The sequence below is a fragment of the Strix aluco genome, chromosome 1, assembly GCF_031877795.1.
Source record: "Strix aluco isolate bStrAlu1 chromosome 1, bStrAlu1.hap1, whole genome shotgun sequence".
NCBI classification, from domain to species: domain Eukaryota; kingdom Metazoa; phylum Chordata; class Aves; order Strigiformes; family Strigidae; genus Strix; species Strix aluco.
In genome coordinates, this window is record NC_133931.1 from 63937116 (window position 1) to 63943978 (window position 6863).

General features: G+C 36.5%; 1 protein-coding gene across 7 annotated transcripts in view; it reads left to right on the top strand.

Moving 5' to 3' along the window:
• C1H18orf63 (chromosome 1 C18orf63 homolog) overlaps positions 1-6863 on the top strand; it is a 353440-nt gene that overhangs the window by 219989 nt on the left and 126588 nt on the right. The gene's annotated exons all lie outside the window — the stretch shown is intronic.

The window sequence follows — 6863 nt, forward strand, 5'->3', positions numbered from 1 at the left end:
CTGCTGCCCATGTGAAAAACAGTAAACTGTCATGGGCCATTCTTACGAACAAGACTTTGTGCACAAGTTCGTGTGTGTTATTTTATGTATCACATTGAAATGAGAAAAGGAAACAAAAGGAATGAGACTGGTCTACACAGGAGCTGCCTGGAATGCCAAATGGACAACAAGGTTAGTAAAAGGTGGTGGGTGCTTCCATAGGGCTAGAAAAACAAAAAAAATTAATACAAGGAGTAAAATGAGAAAGTGCCCTGTCTGAAATTTGTTGCAATGATGTCACATAGGCCTCTAGAGAAAAACAAAAAAAGAAGAAAAAAAGGGGAAAAGAGAGAGAGAGGAAAAAGGGGGGGGACAGGGAGGAAGAGAGAGACAGACATCCAGCGTCTTAAAATCATCTCTGGGTCTTGAAAAACAACTTTCAAAAACCTCAGTCCTTGAAAAAAGATTCAAATTGCAGATTTGAAGGAGGCAGCAAATTATTCATGGCTAGAAAATGTATTATGATTACCTGGAGTTATAAATAAGTTTTCAAACACAGATATACACGTGTTCTCTACCTAGGTAAGTATGCCTACACTATGAGAACATGAATGTAATGAAAGCTTGGCAAAAATTACTAATGAAGGACAAAAGGGGTAAATCAACTTCCATTATTCTTATCTCTAAAAGAGAAAAAATTACTTTTTCAGAGAATAATCTTAGAGGAACAAGTAGCTGTTGCAACAGTCAAATGATGTGCGTTATTTTCAGTTGGATCAAGCAGTCATAAATTTGGGGCAGACTGCTAACCTCTGAAAATTAGTTTCTATATAAATTCTGGCAAAAAAAGCAAGACTCAAGACTAGTTTTATGCTAATACCCAAGTATTAGTTGGAAACAGGTCATTTGCTTAAATTAGTCAAGGGGAAACTATCAACACAAATCAGAAATTTAAATCATCTTCCTCTTACTGAATGTAATTCTGCCCAGTTTTGCTGCTAGATAATTTATTTCATTGCTATGAGATTTCATAGCTATCTCATAGAGCTATGAGATTATAAAGGACATCTACACTGGAAATCCTTCCTGCTGAATTAGTAGGAATAAACATAAAGAGCTGAGCTAAAGCACCAACCAAAACTCCAATTTTAATAAAACCTGGAATAAATGTCCCATGTAACACAAATATGGATGTACAGTCTGACTTGCAGATGGGCCTCTCTTTGGACTTTAAAAAATTTGCAGACGTCTTCCTCTTTCCACTGAAATATTACCATATGCAACTTGCACAAAATTACTACAGGTGCAACATGAGGGATGAAGGCACAGCAAAAGAGTCTTAGGGAGTATTCTGTGACAGTAAATTAAAACTCCAAATATAAGGTATTTAGTAACTTAAATGGAAGTCCCCTAGTACATTAGAGATTACACCATACTTGCAAACAGTCATTGTGGGGAGATGCCAGAAAAAAAGCCTCTGTCTCTCAAAAGCAGTAAAATTTGTGGCCCTGGGTTTTTTCCAGTTTTGTTTGCTGGCTAATGAGAATGAGGCAAAGTACAAATGTAACGGATACATTTTTGAATTTGCATTTTTGAGAAAGAACCCAATGTTGCAGGCTGGCTTTTAATGGAACAGAGCTGCATAAAACAATCCAAACTTTTTCACATACAGTTCCAACAACAGGTTAACTAGCACTCCCAATTCTAAAGATTATCCTAAACCAACCCACACGTAGAGGTCTCCAACTGCATAAAACTGGAGTCCAATACTTGAGCTCTGATCCTTCAGGAATACTGAGTAAATTGGGCAAAAAGCCTTGTGCCCCACAAATTCCTACAAAAATACAAAATCGGTGAAAATTGAAGGCCAAAATAACTGCCTTCTGCTCATGCTTTGTACAGATCAAAGTCTGTTTATATAAATTTATTTGTGGGAAAGTAACCGCTACTGCGTTACTTCCCCCGTCCCACAGCTTGCTAGATTTGTTATACTATCCTAAACCCAGGCTTCACTTTCAGCAGTCTCAGACTGGTCACATGCCTGATTTCCAATTAGCTGAACCAATCATTTCACATCAGATGATTCTTTATTCTGCAAAGGGTTGCAAATCTTTAATTGGGCTTGGGACTTTGAAAATATGTATATAATTGATTTCTTCAGGGTACCATGGAGGGAGAAGTGAAGCAGAAAATGCATTAACACCAGAGTATCACCTGCTTAAGACACAACAGGAGGTAGGATTCAGATGTAAATCTGCTGGTCCCAGAGCCAAACATAGATCATGTTTGGTAACTTAATGGCTTGTCCATGCAAGTACATTTGTGTCATCAGGATTTTTTAAGAACGTATATAAACAGTAAAACTGAAATGCTGAGATTAAAAAAAAGGAACAGGATGTCAACTACTTCTAGTACTTCCCAAAGACAGTGTATTTCCAATTCAGTCTTCACCATATGTCCTACAATATGCGAAAGCAGATGCAAAACTTGAAATAAAAAAACCATTACTAATTGTATTATTCCATTACTTATTCATTAAATGTCTTTTTAGGATAGCATAACATTAGCATTGCAAAGTTCTATCTTTTCTCACATGCAAATATCCCACTTTCACAAAATCTACTCTATAATATAACTAAAACTGAAATTTTAAGATCCTTATATACATGTGCAAAAATTAGAACAAAACATGGTGGACATGTGATATAATTACTATGATTTTTTTTCTCAAAAACATTCATTCACTTACCATATCATACAGGTAGCAAACTTGGAAAAGAATGATTTAGTTTCAAAGTACCTTACCTCTCTTTTAAGGTTTTTGTTAAATGTTTTCACTAGGTATACACAGACACCTCCCTTTGTACATTTCTAACAGAAAAAAAAAAAAAGGGAAAGTGGTAGATCAAGGTGTTATAAAACAAATGAGATAACAATGAACAAAGAACCACTGCTAATTACAAATAAGAATACTGACTTTATTATTTCCAGATTTTTCTGAACATCAAGAGCTTTTTTCCCAGTATGTTTGTAAAAATGTATTTTTTATCTTTGGTACAGAAGAAATGATGATACTGAACTAAGGAAGCTAAGCTGATAAGCTAAGTATTTGCCTTAGCTTGAGGGGTTTGATGGTGGTGGGGTTTTATTTAATAGTTCAATACTTTCCAATCCCTGCAGCCTAAACTGATTTACAGTATTTCAGTGAATAAATAGGACATTACCTAGCTATTACACATTCTTCCTTACCTTGCATTTTTTGGATAAGATTTCATCAAGACAGCTGAATTTAACTTCATGCATGACTGATTCAGGAGAGAAAAAAATACGAACCTGCATTCCAAGTGGTCTGTATGCACAACAAAAGTAATTCTACCTACTAATATGTGATCAGTATCTGACTCATAAGTGCATTTCCCTTCAAAAGGTTCACCTCTCTTCAAAAGGAGATAAACAACTTAAACACACCAAAAAAAACTAAAATGGGAGTTCTTCTTTGCAGGTTTAAAAGCCTTACCATTTTCCAACATTATAATAAACACTTCTACAACTGAAGTAGCATGGATACAAAGTAGCCTTACTCCCTTTCCATGGAGATTTCAAAAGAGGCACAGCATGAGAAAGACTCCGAAATGGTTTAAAATTTGAAGAAAGAAGAGAATAAACAATGCCTTGACACTTAGTACAATAAATCTTTCTTCACCACTACACAACTCACTAGTTATCCTTGTTGCTACCACATCCCATTCTGATTTATGGCGGAAGCAAGAGACAGGAAATAATGACAGGATTTAACTGTTCATATTAACGTACTTCCAACCCACTACGCATAAGCAGAGATTAAAACCCATCGCTTGTTCTCATTTTAATTTCTCGAAACACTGTTTTATCTATGAGGCTTCTAATGCAGTTACATTTGAGCTCAGATTTAGTTATCACAACTTAATGAGTCACTGTGATTCAGCTGAGCTGTAGCAATATGCCAGACAGGCAAAAGAGCAAATGCTTTTACTTAAATCTCCGCCTAACTGTTTGAATGTGGTGGAACACCTGGTAAACACAAGGTAGGCTACTACATGACTGTTGCTGGATGGTATCACATTAAGTTATACTTAAGAAACAACTTGCTCACTTGTCTAAATCCTTAATCTGAAACAGTATTAATCCATTTCAGCTCATGGTATCCTTATTATACTAAACATATATTTTTGCTAAATTGCCATGTAGCTGAATTAAAAAAACAAAACAAAACAAAAAAAAAAACAGTGTCTCAAAAAGCAAGTATATAACAATGAGAACATTTTCAATGAAATCAAGACCATACCTAAAAATCTAATGGATGAATGCAAATCAAAACATGCCTGCTAAATAAGGGGAAAGAGGCCAGGCAGAAAAAATAAAAAATAAAATCTGTGATGAGGCTATCCACCATACAATTGCTTTCTGTATTCAGTCACGTCCCAAAAGCACATTGGAACAGAAATGCATTATGAAAGCAGAGCTGGTTCTCTAATAGCAATTGCAAAAAGATAGGAAGAAAAATCAAAACATCTGAAAGGCCAGCTTGAAGAAAAATACTGTGATTACTAGCCTACGTTACAGACTTCAGAAATATATAGATGCTATTAGTTCCCCATTAAAGTAAGCCAACCGCAGTAAAGAGCAATGATTCCAGAGTGGCAGTATTAAAATTAAAGCCAATTCTTCAGATGATATAAACCAACACAGTTGCAGCTTGTATCAATGGAAGATCAAATTAAGTGCCTAAGAATATTAACGAATTGTTCATTGAAGACATTTTCCATTTACAAGTACCTCTTTCAAAAAAAAAAAAAAAGGAGAGAAAAAGAAAATCAAGAACACAGAATACGGAAGCATTTAAGTACACAGCAGACATCCAGCAAAACAATGACAAATGGCAGGGTTAATATTTAGATGTAGTTCTATTAAAAAGACAACTCCTTCACTGTTGGAATAATCTCATAAAAGCCCTTTCATTAAATCACTCTTTCATACTGATTCTTTTCAATGCAATTTAAACTCATTATGTTAAAAAAGCACTATTATATTTGCAATAAAATAAACATAAGTACTGTTTTCATGCTTGCCTACCAGGTAAATCACCCTTTAAAAAATATTACAGTTCTATCTGTTGCAGAGTACTTAAACATACACATTAGAAGTTGGTGGTGGTTACCCTCTTTTCACTTGGACGAGTTGGTCCCTGAAGTGCACACAAACACAAGTAAAATCTTTAACTTTTAACTTTTTTTCCACTTATAAGTGTTTATAGTTTTTCTCACAGAAATTGTCCAACTACTTGGATAAATGATGCAATTACAACAAAGACATTGTCCTGTCTTCAGTATGGAACACTAAGAAAATAACTAAAAGCAGCTGCAAGAAATCCTGAGGCAATAAGTGAAAAATATCATGTAAGGCTTAGTGTCATGACCAGTTGTGTATTTTGATGATCAGATTTCAACTGATGCCTCCATTTCTCCTCTTTGTTCTAACAATTGTCTTTTATACAGCACAAATCTTTTGTCACAGAGTGGGACATGCAACTCATCCTACTGCCTTTTGCACCAGGTATACAAAAAGGGATTTAACAGAAGATTAGCCAAAGATTTTATCAAAACACGTAATTTTTTGGAGCAGATGATATTTTCTTTCATGAAAAGGGCCAGTGCAGTTACCTAATGTCATCCTTTTTCTTTGTATGGTTCAGTGTATGTCCTCACTTATACAAAGAAATGAAGATGGGAGTTGAAGAAATGAAAGTTTGAGTGAAGCCACATGCACTTTACCAGGTTTGATCATACAGGTGGTAACTACAGAATTTGCTTCAGCTGTCCAAGATAAAACTAACTATCAGCTGAAATTAAAGCAGTGTACACATGACATAATACTACAGCATGTTTAGGTCCATCTCGGGCCTACCTGAAGAAGTAAGAATGGATTCTTAGCCTTCATATCTTCAACAAGAATATGGTCCTGTTACTTCAGTGAAGATGCGTGAGAACAGTTCTGTAACAGTTACGTCCATTTTTGAAGATGTCAGAACCACCATTTGCTTGGGCCCACTCTATATACACATCCTTGGTTATGAACAGCAGAAATAAGTTAGCAGTAGCCTGAGGAAACTCTGCTATGCCCTGTATCACATTTTAGGTTGACAGAGCTGCTAAAGACTTACCATCTTCCTCATTAATTCAGTTAGTAAACTTTCAGGCTACTAGATTGCAGTGTTGGGGGTAGGGACAGCATACTCTCATTTCCAATGATGACATCAGAATTTTCTATAAAACATTCAACTGTATAAAACAGTCAAATGCTTTTGAAATTGAAATCGTTTTTAAAGAAAAGGAAGTACTTCACTTTTTTTAAAAAGAAAACCAACATTGGAAATGCAACAAAATTTAATCTAGAATGAGCGGTGACAGGACTCTTAACATTTTATGGCTGCTGAGCGCCCACTGACTTTGGCAGCATCACAGCAGTTGTGGCAGGTGCACGCACCCAATGAAAATAGGGCTTCTTGGCTGCTGAAGTGTAGCAGCTCCTGATTGCCTTTGCTCTCGGGGCTTCACAGTAGTTGGGGCCTTTGGCCAATGGGAGCCGCTATTGACTACAGGTCAGATTCGGCCTGGGTATAAATGGGAGTCCCCTGGGGGAGCCATTTTGAGCTCGTCCCCTGGAGCAGCACACTGCAGTCAAGGACTCTTCCCTTGGGTCAGGACGCTGCCCAAGGAAACACCTCGAGGTGCCTTGGGTAGGGATGCTGCCCTGAGCAGGTCCTCGAGGTTGAGTCCTCACTTGTCAGGTGAGTGATAGAGCATTTTGGGTTGTCACTGAACCCTAGGAAGTGGTGCTTTGTTATG